This window comes from Crotalus tigris, unplaced genomic scaffold (genome assembly GCF_016545835.1).
Source record: "Crotalus tigris isolate CLP2741 ecotype Arizona unplaced genomic scaffold, ASM1654583v1 scf7180000018737.1251358, whole genome shotgun sequence".
NCBI classification, from domain to species: Eukaryota; Metazoa; Chordata; class Lepidosauria; order Squamata; family Viperidae; genus Crotalus; species Crotalus tigris.
This window is the reverse complement of record NW_024097176.1, coordinates 173,938-196,798: the sequence shown is the minus strand read 5'-3', so window position 1 is coordinate 196,798 and position 22,861 is coordinate 173,938. Positions and strand designations below refer to the sequence as shown.

Genomic DNA, 22,861 nt, shown 5'->3' with positions numbered 1-22,861 from the left:
CTAAAAGGTTTGCCATCACTGTTCTACATTCTGTGTTCTATGTTCTATGGATCACTTTGGAACAGCTAATGATAGCAATATGGCAATCCATCAAAAACAATAGGAACAGGAAGATCCTTGAAGATTCCCTTATTTTCAGTGCTTCCAGAGAATAATGGATCTATTGTCAGTGAATGCTATATAACGGGGGTGTCAAACTGCCGGTCCACAGGCCGGATACGTCACACCAAAACCGCGCCCACCCCATTGCCGGCAATGGGGAAAAAGTCATGATATGTCGCGACATGTCATGTGACATCACGAGTTTGACACCTGTGCTATATAATGAAGAAGTACCCAATAGGCACAAAGGGAACATTTGCTCAAGAGCATGTCTCCCAACTCTCTGGAAATGTACTCTTCAAACTTTACTACTGTTTGGTTTAGGCCGCTACTATTTTAGAGATGAGAAAATACACAGCATTGAAAGGAATTATATAAGCTGCATTTGACTAAGTTGGTTCAATTGAAATTAAATGTAAATTAATTCCAATGGTAATTCTTGACCTAGCCACTCTAGGCAAAATATGGTTCATGGCCTGAAAAAAAAATATTGATTTTGGTTTATGGCTTAGCAAAACTCTGAATATATGTATGACCTAGCCATTGGATTCCTCATTGTGCAAGTTCATGTTCAGAGATTCCCTGCAGCCTAAGAAATTTAAGAAGTATTACTGTAAGAATATATTGATGAATAATACATAGCCATCCATTTGTATGACTGGTATAGCTAGTTTTAGCCAAAGAAACCCATTTTGGTAAAAAAAAAAACAACAACCCCAAAACCTCCATTTTGCATTTAGATGTTTCTCTTGGGTCTCTCATACTAGGTCTTCACATCTTTGCTCTAAAATTCCTGGAAGGCTATGTGATTGTTTTATCAAGGAAGTCCTCCTTAGCCCAGCAGATTCAGGGTTACCAGATTCAGGGTTAACTTCCTTTTCCTGAATTAGCTAGAAGGTTTCCCATGCTCAGTTACCAGCCTTATCAGTCAGTGACAGAAGGCCAAGGAGGGCTATGATATTTTAGTAATGAACCCAGTTTCTAGAAGGGCCACCCTCTACCATTGCTTATTGCCTATTGCTTGCTAATGATCATGTGTGCCTTGATTTTCCAAAAGTGTATCAAAGCCATACTAATGTATAGTCTGTATTGGGAGCTTTTGATTTGTGATAGTCCCACAATGGCTGGACCAATCTATGGCTTGGCCAACACATTGCTCATAGTAATGCACTTTTTAACATCTCTCATCATTGACAAACCATGTCTAGAGGGCCACGGGTATTCCATCTTTGCTTTCAAATAGCTACAGTATAATACTAATGGAAAGTACCTCCTAATTTGAACCTTAGGCACACTATATGACAATCATTTGAGGTAGACTAGCAAGAGGAGGAGGAGGAGGAGGAGGAGGAGGAATCAGAACACAGGTTGATCCTAAAATGCAAAAGTTATCTGACTCTTTGATATCTTACTTATCAATGCTAAGCCTGCTTGTTCTACTGGTTGTCATTAGTTTGGTCTTCTTTGTATTTAATTTTGCTCCCATTTTTTTCACTGTACCCCTTGAGTTTTAGTACTGGGGCTTGCAGATTGTTTGCATTTTCAGCTATCAGCATCATGTCATCATCATAACATTGGCGTCTATGGAGATTCTCAGTCATCCAGGACATAGTTATCCCAAAGGTGCTTTTTCACAAGGCAATTGGACTTTCCTGTTTTTCTTTGAAGATGTTTCAGTTCTCGTCCAAGAAGCTTCTTCAGCTTTGACTGGATTCCCCACCATTCAGTCAGAGCTGAAGAAGCTTCTTCGATGAGAAGTGAAACATCTTCAAAGAAAAAGAAGAAAATCCAGTTGCTTCGTGAAAAAACACCTTGGGGATCATAGCATAGGCTATTGATGTTTTTTCTTCCAGTTTTTAAAACCACACTCATCTTCTTCCAGTCCAGCTTCCCTTAATTTAACATACAGTTTGAATAAATATAGGAAGAGTATACAATCTTTTGTCAACCAGGAACTTCTCTGTTTTACCATGCTCTGTCCATTGTCAACTTAGTTAGAGCCTAATGATTTTTAACATAACTTGGGAAAAGGTTCTGTGTCCATATGGATGTCAACACTGCTAACATTGGATATTCTTGCTTTGACAAAATATGCAGAACTGTCTGTTATTTTTAGAGTTAACTTAGATGATGCTGGGAGGGGAGGAGAAAGAATGTGTGTGGCGAGTAATTAAGATAAGGAATATGCAGGCTACAGAACGGAAGTGAACCTTTGCCCTTCTGGCTGATTGGAGAACGTGATTTATGACTGCAAAATAGACTGGAATGTTATGTGCAGGGGAGGGGAATTCAGATCTTGGCATGATGTCATGGTTCTGACTAATGGAATACTTCAAAGAACTTCCAAGCATTGTTTATCCTAAAAAGTCTTTAATCATGTAAACACAGTGTCAGCAAGGCATGGAGGATGCCAAGATCTGAATTCCCCTCCCCTGCACACAACATTCCAGCCTATTACCCTCCTCTATTTTGTAGTCATAAATCACATTCTCCAATCAGCCGGAAGGGCAAAGATTTACTTCCTTCTATAGCCTGCATATTCCTTATCTTAATTACTCGCCACACACATTCTTACTCCTCCTCCAAGCATCATCTAAGTTAACTCTAAAAACACCAGACAGTTCTGCATATTTTGTCAAAGCAAGAATATCCAATGTTAGCATCCATATGGACATAGAACCATTTCCCAAGTTATGTTAAAAATCATTAGGCTTGTTTCATAGGGCTTCTGTACCTTTAAAGAAGGCCAAAATGGGATATAAATCCAGTTTTCCCATGCCAATGAAAGAAACAGAGGACTGATCATGAAAATTGTGGCTAGTACTATAATTTTAATTAAGAGTGTATAGCTAAATTGTTGCTGACAAAAAGAGCAGTGAAAACCCTTAGAGTTTCACAAAATAATCAAATTCAATCACATTGGGTAAGCAAATTGTCTCCCAGCCTGCTGAGGCTGCTGTGGCCAAGAGACTATTGAAGTTAATTCCTAGTGCAGTCGTCAAATTAAAATAATCATATAATGTGGAAGATAATGAACATATAATCTGGAAGATTTGACATGGTAGTTTTGAGAAGTTTTCCTAGTTGTTGAAATGTGCACATGCAATCACAAGCACTTCTGTTGGGATTCCTGGCAAATTGAAGCAGTTGTATGGGATCCCTGGTCCTCTCTGAGCTTGATTGTTTTCTTGTAGACATTTCACTACCAAACTGGGTAACAACATCAGTGCAGCAATTTGCATGCTCATATGTGTGGAGATAATCTTGGGAACTTTTTGAAAGAGCTTCTGGAGGACATATCTTTCTCAATGCTTGGAAGGACATTATAGCTTAATAGAAAACAGGGAGTTCAAATGCTCTGTTAGTGACATGAGAACTCAGACAAAAATCCTGAGCATGGATAAAGCAAGTTTTTTTAAAAAATGTACGGCAATAATGCATAGACAAAGAGCCACTTAGAGTTATCTTTTGAGATAGACAGCCATAAAAGTACTATAAATAAACAAACAAAATTTCAGACTCACAGTCTTACTAAAAATTAATGCCTACAAACTTTTCATTATGGTGGTCCTTGATTAGGGATATACAACTTTTGGGCTGGATAGGATTTGTGTAGCATGCCAAGGTTCTCATCCTAAAAAGTAGGTAGGGCCAAACCAGAATCTAAATGCAATTAAAACTGCATTTAAATGTAATAATTAAACTAACTAAATGTAATTCATACTGTGAATTTCCAGTTTTTTTCTGAAATTCTTGTTTTACTGGCTAATTTAGAATTTGCGGAATGGGTACTGGAGAAGGAGATTAAAAGAGGTGCCAGGACCAAACCAAACAGGATCGTGTTTATTTAAATTGTCCCCAGTAATTACTTACTGCACCAGGAAGTCCCTCAGTGAACCTGAGAGATCAGAATGATCTTTGGAATTTGATTCCCAAATAGGTGACAAGTTTAATAGCCCCACAATCTTTCTTTCCCCCTCCATTCCCAGAATTGCTTAGTTTAGGCATTAGAAAAAGAAGGTAAGATCTTAATGAGGATGAAGTGTCTGGGAAATAATTATCTGATTGCTGTTATAGCAAAATTTGCAAGACTAAATAGGAAGAACTACTGTACCTTACCTAAGTCTCACTTCCAGGTGAGACTTAGGTAAGGTACAGTAGCTCTTCCTATTTAACATTTCCAGGTGTTAATTGAAGGGTGCAGGTCAATTACAGGATACCTATTTTATTTAATAACCCCCTAGTTCAGTGGTTCTCAACCTGTGGGTCAGGACCCCATATGGGGTCGAACGACCATTTCACGGGGGTCGCCAAACAACACAGTCCGCCATATTTTTCCCCTTTTCCTTAGCTGTGCTACTCCCTTTTATTCTATTGGCTTTTGAAAGCCAATAGAATAGATTCTCTTGAATAGAGTCTAATTCTATTGGCTTTCAAAAGCCAATAGGAATTGTCCAGGCTGTCTCTGCCCTGCTGAGCCTGCCAAAAGTCCCATTCTGCAAATGGTACTGCACCAGTTGAGTAGTCCTCGATTTATGACTGGTTGAGTAGTCCTCGACTTACAACTGGTTGGGAGTCACGGCATTAAAAAGGTTGAGAACCACTGCCCTAGTTCTTCTGTGTTAAAAGTTACAGTTTAGTTTTGGAGGGACTCTGAGAAGTTTCATCTAAGGGCCACATGAAGGCGTGAATATTCTGACTGTGTCCTGCCCTCACATGTGAAGATATACTACTACAAAGAACAGTTGATTCAACCAGAACGTCTCCCTTTGTAAATATAAAAGTCTGAAGTGACTTTCTGTGGATGTGGGATTTAGAAGTATAGCCTCATAAAGCAGCTGAATGGAAGGTTTAACACAGGGGAACTCTGAAGCAGTTATTCAGGGCACGGAGGTAGGCAAAGGAACTGGTGTGTTGAAACCAATTCGAGAAAACGCATTCTCCGCATTTTGTTTTTTGTGTTTGTTCTGATCAGTGATCACGATAAGGTTTGACATTATTGTTCTTAGAAAAATTGCACCGCTGACAAGTTTACTTTGTGTCAGTCTCAGTCTAATCTATCTTTATCAAAACATTGTTCCCTGCTTATAGCCAGTGAGCACAATTCTACAATTCCGGCTCACCAGTAAGTTCACAAGGAAGTGTGACAAGGGATAATCACACTACAGTATGTTATTTAAGCTTACGGAATAGTGGTCTGGACTTCAAATATTTTTTCTCCTGTTTTAGCCCTTGAACCAAGCTATGTTTGAGATCCACGTATACAGGTAGTCCTTGACTTAACAACCATAAATGAGCCCAGCATTTCTTGGGCTCAAAATTGGTAAGCAAGGTAGTTGTTAAGTAAGTAAGCCCCGTTTTATGACTTTTTTGCCACAGTTATTAAATGAATCACACGGTTGTTAAGTGAATCTGGCTTCCCCCAATTGACTTGCTTGTCAGAAGCTGGTTATGAAGGTTGAAGGTGGCAATCACATGACCCCAGAACCATGCAAGTGTCATAAATACATGCCAGTTGCCCAGTGCCCAAATTTTGATCATGTGATCACAGGGTGCTGCAGTGGTTAAGTGTGAAAACCAATCGTAAATTATTTTTTTCAGTGCTGTTATAACTTCAAACAATCACTGAACGAATGATCATCAAGGATTGCCTGCATTTCTAAGATAGCATGGATAGGTGAAGTGGAGAAAGATGATGGAAATTCAACTGAATCAACTGAATTCAACTGAAATGGAAAGGACCCTCTACGAATAATATTTTAGGAAATGACTGAAACCAGTAGCCAATTAAAGGGAAAGAGAAAGCGGCTAAGAGCATGGGCAAGTCCACTTAAGTGCATTAAAAACGTGTGCAATTCAGACCTTTGTCCCCAAAGCTATGGAAGAAGAAGAATGACTTCCAAGTTAGTTCCCTGATCATTTATTCTGTCTGAAATATTTTTCTTTCCCCAAGTACATTTTCAGGTCAGCATGCAGAAATCTACTTACATATCTTGTTATAGCTAATGAAACATTCAAAGCAGCATATAATTTTAGTCTGCTAAATTGTCTAACTTGTATTACATCTATCAATCTGACTTCCCTCTGTACTGTATTTCATTCATACCTAAATGTTAAGGTATAAATGTCAAACTCAACTTACAGTAATATTAAAACTACCAAATTCTAGTTTCTGGAACAGAACATGAGAGCAATATCCATCAGAACATGTGTGTGTGTGTGTGTGTGTGTGTGTGTGTGCGCATATGTGTGTATATGGGTGTGATATGAGGAAAAAAATCAATGTAGTTTTTTATTTCTCTCCACCACTACCATCCTGTTGTTCTGTTTTGTTCTAACCCCATTTCATAGGGGTAAAAAAATATGTGCACCATACAAGATGCTAACATCAAAGAGAATTCCTGTTTTTTAAAAATGCAGAAAGGGAGGCATTCTACCATAAGCTGCATTCAGAGTATGATCATTGAACTAAAATGTATATACTGGGGGAAAAACTTTTTTTTAAAGAAAGCTGCATTGGGGTCTGCCTATTAGAGAACAAAAGTAGAACAATCTCCATTGGAAATAGTTTCTGTGTAATTTACATTAGCAACTAGAAAAAATGGTTGCAGAGGCATTCAAAGGCCCCCCTGTACTAGGGGACATAATAAAAGTAAATGCCTGAATGCTTCAATTCGATGCCTCCCACCTTAAATCTATAAATGCACCTGCCAGACAGAAGTAGTGCTTTACTAATGCAGACAATAAAAGAGACCACACTTAACCTAGCTTTCAATTCCTTTTGAAGAACATTTGAAAGTTTATGTGATAGTATTGGCTATATTCAACTCTCAGGCTGTAAACAAACATACAATGGAGTCATTGAATGTAAGTGAAAAATGAAAGTCTGTTCTGAATTTCCCAGCTCTGCAAAATGCAATGTACATTGCTAAAGGTAAGATTAGGGATTGTGTGGTTTGTCACCCTAACCCATCTGGAGGTTAGGAGTGCTCTGGTTGAATGCAGTGGAATTTAAATATGGAAATGTCTTCCTGTGCTATTAAAAACAAACAAACCGGGAAACAATGAGTGCAGGAGCCCTTCCCCTTTGACTTATCTTCTCTTTGCATTACCATGATGGATGATAGTTCAGCCATTGGGCTAGTAGTAGAGCACATGATTGGAATGCAAGGCATCTTCCTGACAGCTCCAGAGGGAAGGATCAGGTACGAATGTGATATGAAAAGACCTTTGCTAGAGAGCAACTGTCAATCATTCCTTTCCTTTGGTCTTTCAAAGTCTTTCCAAGGTCAACACAAGGAAGACTTTCCAAAAGTGCTTCCCATTAAAATGAATAGCCTTCCCTGGTGATTTGCTCTAACTCTGGTCCAAGCGTCCTTTAAATGCAATCAAACACTTTTTGTTTGCTTATTTGCCCAGCACTTGGTAAGTTGGGATGAAGTATATATGGTTTATTTAGTTTAGATTAAGTTATTTTATTTCACAGTAATTTATTAACTGCCCTGAGCATTCCAAGACAGGAACAGATATAAACTCAATTAAACAACGGTATTTCCTGGCACTTCAAGTTACTGGTGGCTTTTGATTTGTAGTATTTTGGTTTTGAGCAGTGATTATGTTGGTTTTCTCTTGCCTTCCAATCTTTCAGGCAGCTGAAATTTATTCACAACTGAAGGTCTGTATGTGCCTGTTTGATATATAGCCCTTATTGGATTCTGTTGTCAGTCTTAAGAAAACAGAATCTAAAAGGTTTCTAATTTTGAACATTGGGAGTAATGATCAGTTCCACAGCTGTTTATTATAAATGTAATTTCTGAAAAACTAAAGGAAGCCACGATGGCAAATCATGACTAATTTTTCTACTGTTTCCATTTTTCCATGCTTAATATTGTTAATTAAATTAGTTGTTGCCTTCCAGCTGTTTATAAAACAGCAACTAGATGCTTTCCTATATTCCACACATTTTATTTGTTGCATCAAAAAGAGGAAAGAATATACAAAGTATGTTTTTTTGGGGGGGGCAAAGAAAACCCACTGGTAATATTAATATCTGATATCTGACAATTTCAGTCACAACATGATTATGTGCCATCAAGTCAATCTCAACTCTTAGTGACCACTTCAGTAGACATTATCAGGATGATCTGTCCCCATCCAGATCTTTCCAGTCTTCCAATGGTACATTTATCACTGCTATAGCTGAGTCCATCCATCCTGCTTCCATCTTTCTGATCATTATTGACTTCTCAAGAAAGCCAGATCTTTGCAAAATGTGTAACACAATCTGAACTTTGACTGAGAACTGAGGATCCATCTATGATTCATTTGTTTGCAAGGGCTATCCAGGTTGAAGTCTCCTCCAACTCAAAATTCTAGAGTATCTTTTTACCCTGCTTCTTCAGAATCCAACTTTCACTTCCATAAAGTATCAAAGGAAAAACCACTGCCTCAATATTTCTGATCATCAGGCCACAATATATTTTCCAAGGTTTTATCGATATCCTATCAAGTGCTACTCTCTGCTACTGTGCTTTCTTTATTGTTAGTAATTGATCCTAAAAGCTGAATCTAAGCATATCTTTATTTTCAATTCTAAGGTGATTGCTATACCTGTTGTCATTAGTTTGGTCTTCTTTAACCATGATGTCATTTTTTCAACTGTGATCTTTGACTTTCATGAGTAGAATTTGCAGATTATTTGTATGTTCAGTTGTCAGGGTGCTGTCATCAGCATAAAGTGGGTTACTGATGTTTCTTACTCCAATTTTAAAACCATGCTGATTTTCCTCCAATCCACCCACCCTCAAAATATATTCAGCATATGGATTGAATAAGTAAGGAGAGAGTCTTTAGTCTTTCCAATATACATGTGGCATTTCCATTTCTATGCATGGAATTTAATTTGCATTGGATAATACAGATATTTCAACCTGGTAATAATCAGTGGCGATCTAATTTCCATTTATAGTACCAGAGGTTTTTGTAAATAAGGAAATTTCTTTCAAACTGCCTTAGATGTTGACTTCTTTATTATACAGAATTTCAAATATTTCTCCCATATTTGTTTGATTTTCATGGAATCAGTTACTATCTGTCAACTGGTATTCAATTAAAGGTGGAACCTTCTGCATATGGAAACTTTTTGGAAGATTTTAATTTTTATTCCAGTTTGTTTCTATCTTCAGTAGAACGTTATACTATTGGTTCTTGTCCGTTTTAGCAGCTCTCTCACATTATTGGTTAAGTTCCTTCCTGAAATTCTTGATTTAAAAAAAAAGTTTTTTTTAAAGAATTTGGAAGTCTTGGGATTGGGTAATCTTTTCTTGGCAACTTGCCCCTTTTATTCTTAAATCCTTTTGACTTTCTTTTGTTTCTGAGTCTCTTTTTACATTCATTTTTAATAACTTTGATTTCATTTCATAGTTCCTCTTGTTCTCTGTCAATTAGGTTCAGGACTTCAAAGGATTCTTTGATGCTCTTCTTGAAAATTATGGCTATATGCTCAAGATCGTATCATTGAAACTGGTTGGCTTTTTTTCTTCCACTTTAGTTGGCTTGGAACTTGCACACAAGCAGTTTACAATCTGTTCTACAGTCTGCCTCTGGCAATGCCTTTGATGATATAAGCGAGGTCTTCTACTTCCTTTGAAAAATAATAGTCAATTTGATTTCTGTGTGCTTATCTGAAGATGTACGTATAGGTATCAGTTTGGTTGTTTGAAAACTATGTTAGTGTTGCAGAATAAGTGGATTTGAAAAAAACTGATTTGTCATTCTCCTGTTTCATTTCTGTTTCCCAGACTCTGCAGTTCAGCTCTATTTTCTTCCAGTTTTGGTATTCCAGTCTCCAACCCAAGTGACATGCCTTGCCTCCATGTTTTATTAATGTCTGATGGAGATTGATCCAAAAGCTCATCAAATTCGATAATCACCATATTAAAGGATTATCTGCAAACTCTAATTGATATTATTTGGACATTGACTTCCTTATAACCAAGTACGGTCTTTGCTATATGTTTCGTGACCATATAAACAATGCACTTTCTGCTTTATTTTTTATGCCCTGAGCACTAATATTATGATCTTCTGAATAAAGGCGCTCAGTTCTAGTCCACTTGAATCGCTGGTACCTATAATGTTAATGTGTAATTGATTTGTTTCATTGTTCACTTTTCTTCCCCATATTTATGCTTTTTATATTCCATGTTTCCACCGTAATTCTATCTTTTCAGCTTTGGATTTAGTTTTATCATATGGAAATCGGCATCTATGTGTCCTGAAAATGTGGGGCCATCTGACCTCAGAGGTCCATTATCTGACCCTATATTATCAGACACTTTATCTTACCTATCCATGTGTTTTTCTAGGTAAAATATAAAAATGTTTTGCCTTTCCTTCTCCCATGCAAAATGAAATTGTATGTTTACTGTTACTAAAGCAATCTTCTGCCTTATATTGCTACTGTCTTATATAGGCAGTGGTGGGATTCAGCCAGTTCACACCATTTCGGCAGAACTGGTAGCTAATTTTTTGTTGCCCAGGCCCAGAATGGACTTCCGGAAGTGGCCTCCCCACAGAGAACCAGTTGTTCACATATTTGAATCCCACCACTGTATATAGGGTAGCTGCTTGGGCAGCTGGAATGACTTTAACTTACTGCAATGTGATCCTATGAAGTCCAATCTGGCATCATACTTCCCCCCCTTCCTTTTAATCATGCAGTTATCTTGACAAATATTTTTTTTACAAGTGGTTTGCCATTGCCTCCTTCTTAGGGCTGAGAAAAAGTCATCTTTGGGTTTGTGCCAACCAAAGTAGGACTAGAATTCCTGATTTATAATCTGATGGTTTAATTACTACACCAAACTGGCTTTCTGGTGTCATACCAGTCCTTTATAAATCCATAATTCTTCACATGGTGATAAAACTCCAATTTGTTTTTATTATAACTCCAAAATACATTGATTTTGAAACTGTACATATCTTCATAATACAATACTAATAAGTTTATTAATATTAAAGCAAATTAATCTCTTTTTAAGATTGTAAAAATTCTACTTAATACCCTTAATATTATTTGAGACTCTAGCAAATTGATTTGTTAATGTGGAATATATCCTTTTATTCCAGAGTTTTTGCAGATAAGCAATATTCACATTAGCATTATACTTCACTTATTTAACACACAAAAGAAACATAGACATCATCCACAACCTATTCCAATACTGACAGTAATCAATCAATCAATTTATTTGTTGTTTTGACCACTGGTTGTAACAAATGAGATAAAATCTGCACAAAAGAAGCCAAACAATAACAAACTAGATTAACATTTGTAATTTTGGGATTTTAGATATTGCTAAAGAATTTTGATAATGTTGAAATCAAGTGATATTTTAAATAAGTAATATTGCCATTTCCCAACTAAAGGCAATTCAAAGGCCACTTGTAATGTCATCCTAATAGGCGTAGGAACACCCCAGTGGTGGGATTCAAATATGTGAACAACTGGTTCTCTGTGTGGATACCGCTTCCGGAAGTCCATTCTGGGCCTGGGCAACAAAAAATTAGCTACCGGGTTCTGCCGAAGTGGTGTGAACTGGCTGAATCCCACCATTGGAACACCCTCATCACCTCTTCCATAACGACAGAAAACACTGCAATCTTGTCAATTTGAATCGGAGAAACTCTGGGGCTTCATAGGCTTTGAAGAAATATCCAACTTTTTCTGCAACTTTAAAAGAATGAAAAAAATATTATTACTTTCCCAAGGTTACTCAAGGAGCTCAAGCTGATGCCTGTGGTGCTAGTCCCTTCAGTGAGACACAAAACATGGTGCAAATGTTCAGCAAAGTCATCTCTAATAATCTGAATATTTTGAGGGCTTTATTAGGTAGAATCCAACCTGACTATTTCCCACAATGAATCAATGTGAACTTTTAGTCTGTACTGATAAGTCTGAAGAAGGCCACTATAATAAACATTTGCCTGCTAACTTTTAAGTTTAAAAATAGAGTTTTAATAATTCATATTGTATTGCCTCCTAATTATACATCACTGGAACATATGTGTCTTTACGTATTGTGAGATTGGCCCAGCTCTATGACCTTTTTATTCTTACAATAATTATGACTTTGGGGATAGATAGGCTCATATGATTGGAATTGGAACAGCATCATAAAAAATGATGGGCAATTTGTTGAAGTTTTCTGTGAATTCCATCCTTGATATAGTTAAATTTCTTGAGGACAATGTTTTTCATTTCATGTACGGATGTGAATCGGTGCACTATCTTTATCCTGGGTAAAGAGTAGGTGCTGTGTACAGCAGGGTGCTATGATAAAAAAAAATATTGATTTAACAGTGACTTATTTCTGCCATATTTCTTTAAATGTAATATAGCCCCAGTATTCTTCTTTCTGTGTCCTAAGACAAAAAAAATCCCTGCAAGGTTTTTGCCAGATAACTACATGGAAGCTAGTTATATAAATGAAGGTATGCATTCTGAGATGGGATGTGATTTTAGAAAAGATGTTTGTTTACCTAAGGCAGAGCAAATGGATTTAAACCTGCTGTTTTCCAGCTCTGAGCTTTTGTGAGACCTGGTCCCTGAAGGAAATGCAATGTTGCTTTGATTTAATGGACCAGTTATCTAGAGTCCATTAAATCAGAGAGTATGTCATCCATAGTGATGTTATTGGGTAAATGGTGCAAATTGTATTATTTAAAAATAAATGGGAATTTTGTCTGTTGCATCTCGTATCTGTTGCACTGAACATTTATCAAATGATAACCTTTTTATTGCTCAATTAAAATAACATTTTAATGGAGAAATTAAGGGAGAATCTTGCATTCGGTGATTACAGCTTTGTCTTCAAAGCCCCATGAGTCTCATGCAGATACCATCTTAAGTTCACCATTGGTCACTGCAACCTCAATTTCTTGGACTGAGAGAAAAAGACAGATACTTTTCATTCTATGATGTACAGTGGTATTTCTGTATTCAGAGTTAATTGGTTCTGGGTGGTGTGATGGATACTAAAATAAAAATATTCCTTGAGTTATGACAGTTCACTTAGCAACTGTTTGAAGTTGCAACTTTCTGCCTGTCTCTTTTCCTATGTCAGTGACCTTTTCAGCATGGCAGACTTCCTGTCCACCCTCTGTGGCCACCCCCTCCTTTTGTAGTGACCTTCCCAGCATGCTGACTTCCTGCCCATTTCCCACAGGCGCCTTACTCTTCCTATAGCAGTGCATCAAGTACTAAACAAAGGCTGAATAACGGGACAACATTTTCATGTCAAAATGCATCAAGAACCATATTCAACAAGTTTTGAAGCAGTCGAGTACCGAGGCAGCACTGTATCACTTTAGTGCTTGCTCTGAAGGCATAACTTTGGAATCTTGTTGATTACAGAAAGCAGATGTTATTACTTTAAGTCATCTAATGGGTATTGCTCAAAAATTGCTCAGGACAAGAGGCTAGGAAATAATAATTTTACTTTTAAAAAAGTATTATCCAAAGATATAAGGAATAAGATTAGCAGTGTGTGACTAGTTCTGACTTCTGATTTCTTGTTGGCTTGTGTATCAATCAATTCATGTTAAATATTTAGGGACAAGATTAACGTCTTTACAAAACTTTGCAGTTAGCACTTCTCCTCGCTTAAGGATAGCACACTGAGATTTCTTTCAATTGGATAACTATGTGACCAATATATACCCATCTTTGGGGGGACATACTGACATTAAAATATGTAATGCCATTCCTCCAAATAAATGGGGAAAATAGCCTTTTGCATTTTATTTTTTTTCCTTTAGTTTTTGTGGCTATTATACATCTAGGCTGACTATTTCACCTTCTTGTATCTCTGCTCTCATTCCATTTCTGTTTCATTTAATACTGCATGCCATAAGAATTAACTACTTTTGTGCATTCAGATCTCTTGTTTCATTCTCTCCTTCTATTTCATTCACATCAGGAGAAATCCTGAAATCAAGAATTCATTGGTAACATTCAACCTGGCTGAGTCCAAGCCAAAATACATTCCTGTATAAGTTCTCAGTGGGGTGGAAGTTATGATACGTTACACACATGCTTGGGTAGCAATGATGGGAACACTCTCAAATGAGACACGTATTCTCACATACATCCTGAGATTTTATGTAATTTAGCCAGTTTTTCAGTGCCTTTCTACTAGAAGAAGAGCATAGCCACATCTGAAACTATGAAATCCCCTAAATGCTAAAATAATTGTTCATCTAACCAATCAAACCCCAGTGATATACTTCTAGAGCAGTGTTTCTCAACCTTGACAATTTTAAGGCATGTGGACTTCAACTCCCAGAATTCCACAGCCAGCATTGCTGGCTGTGGAATTCTGGGAGTTGAAGTCCACATGCCTTAAAATTGTCAAGGTTGAGAAACACTGTTCTAGATATTATGGCAAGCTACTTTTGAATAGAACAAAGCTACCTGGCCGTGTTCATGAAATCACATGGAGTAAAGACTGACCTGAAGGAAACTTTCCTTTTAAGTTAATAACAGACTCTTCCCGCAGATGGTTAGCTACAAATGAACCAGATCAATCAGAATTTCCAAAGACAATGAACAGCTGTATGTTCATAAATCTTTTTCTGCTGAGCACTGAATGAATGGATGCTGGGAGAGTGGATAGTGGAATAGAATCAAAAGGCCATTTGTGTCCAAGGAAAAAAGATTTTCTTCTACAAGTACACAAAATGACATTTCTTTGGCAGAAAAATCGTATGGACAATTTCACCAGCAATTTCTCAAGGGCAGGATTCCAAATCCAGTTAGGGCATTTTCCTCCCTCCCCTCCATCAGGCTCGATTGGAGCAAGAGGGACATTTTCCTGCCCAGCACTATTGTCCACAAACCTCCTACCACCCCCTTCATGAACTAAATTTGTGCAAATAAAAATTAAATATATTGTAGGTTTAGAATGGGAAACCTCTGCCTGGTTAATCCAGTATATCATCCAGCTTCTACAACATTTACTTGCTGTGATTACCTGGTAAAAGACATAGAGCTTATTTCTTAATTTATGCAGAAAATAGAAAAGATTGGATCGATCCAACGCACCCCCCCAAAAAAAACCCTAATGTAGGCTGAAAATGAAAGGGTATTTTGGGGTATTTCCACACAATCAACATTTCCGTCTCCCAATTCATCACAAAAGCAAAGCTTGCCAGTGAGGGTCTTTACCCTGGCCAACTTCAAACACAGAAAACACTATTCAAGCCACACCCCAAAGTGGATAAATACTGTTATCTATTTGCCTTGGGTTGGTGGTCTGAAAAAAAGACCTGATGGGAAAAAATCTGTGAAGGGATAAAAGGAAAAAAATATTGTAATCTATCTATCTGTCTGTCTGTCTGTCTGCCTGCCTGCCTGCCTGCCTGCCTACCTACCTACCTACCCACCCTCCCATCCATCCATCCATACACATCCATCCACCCACCCACCTACCTACCTACCTACCTACCTACCTACCTATCCACCCTCCCATCCATCCATCCATCCATCCACCCACCCACCCACCCTCCTATCTATCTATCTATCTATCTATCTATCTATCTATCTATCTATCTATCACCCACCCACCCACCCACCCTCCCATTCACCCACCCACCCACCTACCTACCTACCTACCCATCCATCCATCCATCCATCCACATCCATCCACCCACCCATCCACCCACCCTCCCATTCACCCACCCACCCACCTACCTACCTATCTACCCATCCATCCATCCATCCACATCCATCCACCCACCCATCCACCCACCTACCTACCTACCTACCTACCTACCTACCTACCTATCTATCTATCTATCTATCTATCTATCTATCTATCTATTTTTAACCTATTTATCATCTCTCTTTCTCTCCCTCCCTCCTTCCCTCCCTCCAAAATATCCCCAGTCATTTCTCTCTTACTTTCAAAATCCCCTGTGAACTGTGAGGATGAAATGATATAATATTAATCATTTTGAGTAACTTTTTCTAATAGCTATAGGCATGGTGACCTTCTGCTATGGCAGGTTGATTGTAAGATGGAAGATAAGTTCCAGCCAGCAGATAGAGAATCAGACAATGTCCAGGAACAAAACCGTAATAAGGCCAGACTTCTTATTTACAGGAAAATGGATTCACACAAGATCTCTAGAGCAGTGGTTCTCAACTTGTGGGTTGGGACCCCATTTGGGGTCAAACGACCATTTCACGGGGGTCGCCAAACCATGCTGTCTGCCATTTTTTTCCCTTTTCTCTAGCTGTCCTACTCCCTCTTATTGGTGGCCACACCCACTTGGGGGTCACCACAACATGGGGAACTGTATTATGGGGTCACAGCATTAGAAAGGTTGAGAACCACTGCTCTAGAGCCACAGCTGTTTAAATGAAAACATCAGCTTCGCTGTGGTTTCAGATAGCCACATGCCTCAAATAAATTAATGCAGCTCCACAAAGCAAACAGAGTAACGAGATCAATCCCAAAGTGATTTCGTGGAATATTTTTATTCTCTTCATTAACAGCTTCTTGTCATTGTCCTGGCACAAATTTTTCTTTCCACCAGCTTTACAAGCACCTTTATTAGAGGTTGTGGCTCAGTAAATGATGACTCTGGCTCTCCATCCAGTGCAAATAAAAAACAGAATTCCTTTCACGATTCTCTTGTTATCCTTCTGAGTTTTGGTGTGCATGTGTATGCACGCACAAGTGTTTTCCTACTCTTCTTTTTCTTTTAAGCTTGTCCATGTTGTCAGGTCTGACTTAATTGGAGGAGATATACTGCCTTTTACCTTCCCATGACTTCAGTGGAGCAGACAAAAACATTGTTGGGAAATGATCATCTTTCTTTTTCTGGCCCTCCTGACTTCTCTTGCCCTGAAATTTCAGAATGAAGATCTATTAAGCTTTCAGATTGGGGCAAGATGGGGAGAGCAGAGAAAGAGAGAAAGCACTTAGAGCACAGGGCAGACCTTCCTCTTCTTGGAAACTCCTGGCCTCTACTGTTCTTTTTCTTTTTTCTTTTTTGGATAAATACAACTTTCTTTGTTCCATGCTTTAATCTCGGTCTCTCCTTATAATACAATACTTAATCTCGCAGTGACCCTGTTGCTAGTCAGTTTGATATCTTGCATCATCTTTTATTCCCTAGCTTAGCTTAAAGCTTTCCATCTTTACAAAGGGCATTAGTTTCACCTTCATTCAGTGCTAACAGTTTGCCCCTATAAAATACCGCAAACTTTAGACTTTGGGGTTTCGTTTTGCCCCACTTTTTCGGATTCTTCTTGACCTATTTTGCTTCTGAATGAGGAATCAGTCCAATTTTGTTTCCCTTCACTGATGCTTGTTGGCAGCCCATTGACTAAAGTCAAATGCAGGACATAGGCTTGGTTGACACTGTCCATAACTTCTTCATAACTTTTTAAATTCAAAATTCAGAGAAGAACAACTAAGATGATCAAAGGCCTGGAGACTAAAACTTATGAAGAACGGCTGCAGGACTTGACTTTGGCTAATCTAAAGAAAAGAAGACATAGAGGAGACATGATAGCAGTATTCCAGTATTTGAGGGCTGCCACATAGAAGAGAGGGTCACGTTATTCTCCAAAGCACCAGAAGGCAAGACAAGAAACAATGGTTGGAAATTGATCAAAGAGAGAAGCAACCTAGAATTAAGGAGAAACTTCCTGACAGTGAGGACAATTAAACAGTGGAACAGCTTGCCTTCAGAAATCATGGGCGCTCCATCATTGGAGGTTTTTAAGAAGAGGCTAGACAGTCACTTGTCTGAGATGGTATAGGTTCTCCTGCTTGAGCAGGGGGCTGGACTAGAAGACCTCCAAAGCCTCCTTCCAGCTATTCTATTCTATTCTATTCTATTCTATTCTATTCTATTCTATTCTATTCTATTCTATTCTATTCTATTCTATTCTATTCTATTCTATTCTATTCTATTCTATTCCATTCCATTCCATTCCATTCCATTCTTGTGAGAGTTCTTCTGCTGAGCTTGATGTGGTTATGCTTGGAAGCCATGTTATTCATTCTAGTCTCGTTTCTGCCAATAGTCTCATGCTAAACTTGAGCTTCTAGCTTTGTTTGGATTATTCTGCATTCTGTCTAGCTAAAAGGAATTATTCTGTATATATCCTCTCCTTTTTTAAAACTAAACCTTTCTACTGACTTTCACCTTTAGAACATACCCACACTTCTTGCTTCTTCTTTCCTGTAACTTGCTGGCACTTATCCAAGTGGGAAGTGATACTGAGTCCTGTGCTCAGTATCACTGAGAGCACCTTGAAGCTCTGGCAACAAAGGGTGGAATGAAATCTGCCCCTTTATTTACCAAGCCATTGAAACAACCTTTGAGGAATCATGGAGTAGGGAAGGTCAAGCCCAGGGATGGGCAACTATGGCCCCTTTACGAAGTTCTGGACTTCAACTCCCAGAATTCTTGAGCCAGCCTGTGCCCTACACCTAACCCTTCCGTTTGCTGACACTGCGGCTATGACCGTGTATCATCCGGTCTCATTTACTCTAATTAATTGATCTAAGAGATGAAGCAGGCAGGCAGGCAGGATGCCAAATTTATGCATTACTTTACTTTATCAATAAAATAGAAAATAGAAGATTCATTTTACACTCTAACATTTTTAGCAGAATAAGGCAAGCCAGAAGCATTAGAAAGACACTTAGCTAACTTGAAAAGGGCATGATATCAATCCAAGTATATAAAACCTCTGGAAATCTGAAATACATCAAAGCCTATCTCAAAAACCTCCAAGAAACTATATTAAAAGTTTTTTTTCACAGTCCAAAGGCATTATAACTGTTGGATTTTCTATCAGAGAAACAAAGGAACATAAGCAGTGGCCTGCTGAATCAGACCTTTGATGCATCTAATCTAGAAGGCTGTTCTCACAGTAGCCAACCAATTGCCTAAGGAAGTCCACTTGTCATCCAGCAGATGGTCTTCAAAGACAGTCATGCCACCATCAAGGCTAGCTATTTCCCATAACTTCTATGAATAGGTCCAGTCTTTTTTTGAAGCCAGCCAAGCTGATAGCCAGCAGAACATATGAGTTAGGAGAAACACATTAATTAACAATCTAATGTTGTTGGACATTATGGTCCCATTTAAAACTACCTTGAGCTGTGTGCCAAATTGTTATCAGAACAAATTATATTATATGAGGCAGAGTAGCTGCTAAATCAAAGCATCTGTATTTATCCCAACAGTAGGCCTATAACTAGAAATCAAGGAGAAGCTCCTTGTCTGGTTTGGTAATAACTGCAATATTTGTAAAATTTGCATGGTAGGAATTTAGGTGAAAAAGTTTCACCATGTACTTCCATCAAAATAGAAGATGAAATTCCACTATGATTTTGCATAAATTAACTGAAACTCTATCAGGACCAGACAATTTCCCTAGTTTCATAGATTGAAATGTGGCCATTTCTTAAAATGAAACAAGTAAAACTGGATTAGTTGCCTGGCCCTGTAATAAATGTGGTATAGTAATCTTACATTATGTAAACAAGAATGTATCCCATGATACATTGATAAAGAATTGGAACGCTAGTATACAGTTTAGAAAAGAAAATTAAAAAGGGTGACAAAGTTATGTATGTATTTCTCACTTTATCTTGAATTTATTGGATAAGTATTGTGGGTATCTTCCAGTGCAGTTGGTACCTAGCACATTCCCATTCAATCCATATATCCAGATCAGAGCAAGTACATACATAGACAAACATACACAGAAAGCATACACATACAAACCACTCAGTTTAATTTCTACGAATATAGCTTGCTGCTTATCAAATGTCAAAAAACTTCAAAATATAGTACATTAACTGCAAAAAGGGAACAGTTCACTGCAAAAAACAAAAAAACAAGACAAAAACAAAAAAACAAGGAAAAGCAGGGAAAGAGACAAAGATGAAAAGGACAGAAGACTTAATAATTTACATTATCTATATCGCCAGGGCTTTTTTTGTCATAGAACGCCCAGAACAGAGTTCCGGCACCTTTTTTGGATGGAACCTTGTAGGGTAGGCAAGGCGTTGTATGACATGTGTGAGTTCCAGCACCTTTTTTTTATTTTATTTTTTTTTACAAAAAAGCACTGTATATCACTATGTCTACTTTCATTAAAAGACATAGAACCACTGGAAACAATACTGTGGATTAACATGGACAATCTCAAAGGAAGTGACCTTTGGTTATTCCAAATTTAACCTTTTTTATGTACCTAACAGTAGCAAAGTGGTGATGGAAAGTAGAACACTGGTGATCCTGCTTCTATTCTGCATCATAAAGGAAACAGTTTTGTGGATAGGGATGATGTATCCAACACAATTGATGGTACAATATATGCTGCTTAGTTTGTTATTTATGAAAGAGAATAGTTTAATTCAGTAGATATTTCTCTCCATTTCCAGTTTTCTTTTCTTATGGGTTGTAATAAAAAATGGTTTTGGAGACATGAAGCTTGTTTACTTCGTAATTAAAAGAAACAGGACCTCTATTGATTAGGAAATGGATGGAATGCATAAAGAGTTTACAAAATTGAATGTATCCTTTAGAGATTTAACTAATTGCTTTTTCTTTTCGTCAGATGCATCAGCTATAATTTGACCTTGAATAAATGTTTTGGTGGTGTTTCATACTAAGGAGAATGTTGCCACTGAGTCTCTCTTAGCATGGAAAAAACTCTTCTCTTCTCTTCTATTAACCATCTGGTTAATAAAATATTTATTTTTCAGGAAAGATACCTTCAAAGTCCACTTAAAGAGTTTGAGAAATGAGATTAAAAAGTTCACCAAAGCTTGAATCTGAAATTGTAATAGCATCTACGTCACAAGTCTAATTTGCAATCAAGAAATTTATTTATTTATTTAGCATGTGGCGATGGTACATTAGCCAGGAGACTACAATGCTAATGCTATTTGGCAGCCCTGTTTGGTTCATGCTTGCACATTTCCCAAGGCGTGCCACAGGAGGGCGAGCTAACTCCACATCAGAAAGAAAGATAAGTAGTGTTTTTGCAGCATGGTCCGAGGCCCTCTCCCTCCATCAAAGCTACCTCACAATGTGCACTAACCAGAAAGGTTCGGCACTGGCAGGATTCTAACTGTCCACATGAAGCACTGGTTTGTTTTCCCACTGAAGTCATGCTCATTTATTTACTTGCATGTAACATGCTTTCAAACTGCTAGGTAACTAGAAGCTGAGGCAAATGGCAGGAGCTCACCCTGCCATGCAATATTAAGAGTCAAACTGCTGGAGCATAGACCATCTCCAGGGTCATTAAGTCACTGAACCACCTTTAATCTTTAATCAAGAAATGAGATATCAAGACCTAATCTAGATGGAAACAATTTCTATCTATAGAAAAAAGGAAGTATAATGATGTTGGGAAGGAGTAATGGAATACCATATTTTTATTTATTTATTTATTTGAATTCTACTTTTATTATTTTTACAAATAACTCAAGGCCATAACATATCCATCAAACCTTCCTCCTATTTTACCCACAACAACAACCTTGTGAGGTGAGGTGGGCTGAGAGAGAGTGACTGGCTCAAAATCACCCAACTGGTTTTTATGGCTAGGGGCAGGACTAGAATTCATTGTCTCCTGGTTTCTAGCCTGGGGCCTTAACCGCAAAGCCAAACTGACTCTCATTTGTCCATTAAATTCAACGTAACGTTGAAAGTCTACTCTACATCCAAGAATCTACTTTGTGTGATAAGTTCTGAAAAGACAGCCAAAGTTTGGTTCAAAATGAGTCCAACTATTATGTGATTTACTGACAGATATTTAAAACAATTATTCATTTGGTTTGGACAATCTTTAGCTGAGTTATATACATCTGAGAGTTGATATTCATCCAATGTTAAGTATTAAAAAGTGGTCTTTTAATATTTCTTCAGTAGTCAGCTGAGGAAATCTAATAATCAAAATTACAACATCTCATACGTTTAGAATTAAACTGGCATTTCTCAACAAAATATATTTATCTTTTGGAGTGCAAAATGTGAAAAAGCACTTAAGAAATCTCTATAACATTCTACATTACAAAGTAAAGTGCCATTAGCTACAATATTTATTAAAGACAGTGAGCAAGAAAAAATGTGCACGCCATACTGTATCCTAGCTGAATACATACTGTACAAGTGGCTACATTGCAAGTATAATTCTGCTCCACAAAAGTGAGAAAAATATATACAATTTTTAAAAAGGGAGAATTAAATCTGTATTCTGAAAATGGCAGAGTTGAATATTGTGCAAAGATCCCTGCTTTCCTTCACACATATTGACTAGGATATTTTATATACCTTTTCTGCCAGCTAGTGCGTATCCAGATTTTTGCAGTTGATATTTGGTACCCTTAGATCAGTGTTTCTCAATCTTGAGAATTTTAAACTGTATGAACTTCAACTCCCAGAAATCCCCAGCCAGCATGTTGAGAGGGGAATTCTGGGACTTGAAGTTCACACAGTTTAAAGTCCGCAAGGTTGAGAAATACTGTCCTAACTGAAAAAAAAATTGTGAATATTCCTGATATTCAATTCCCCACTGTCTTTACTTCAGTGATAATAACCATGACAGTGCTGAATATTATTTGCACATTTATAGGAAAATACACTTTTAAGTTGTAATATTCTAAATTACCTAGCTTATTCTTCTCCCTAAAGTTTTGTAGAGTTTCTAAAA

At 37.7% G+C, this 22,861-nt stretch overlaps 1 long non-coding RNA gene across 1 annotated transcript in view; it reads left to right on the top strand.

Annotated features, from left to right (window-relative positions):
• Positions 1-7,663: 7,663 nt before the first annotated feature.
• Positions 7,664-22,861, top strand: part of LOC120313628 — a 32,599-nt gene continuing 17,401 nt past the window's right edge. Inside the window, exons 1-2 of the long non-coding RNA XR_005558202.1 lie at positions 7,664-7,777; positions 9,903-10,099. This is a non-coding gene — a long non-coding RNA (uncharacterized LOC120313628). The remainder of the gene's footprint in view (positions 7,778-9,902; positions 10,100-22,861) is intronic.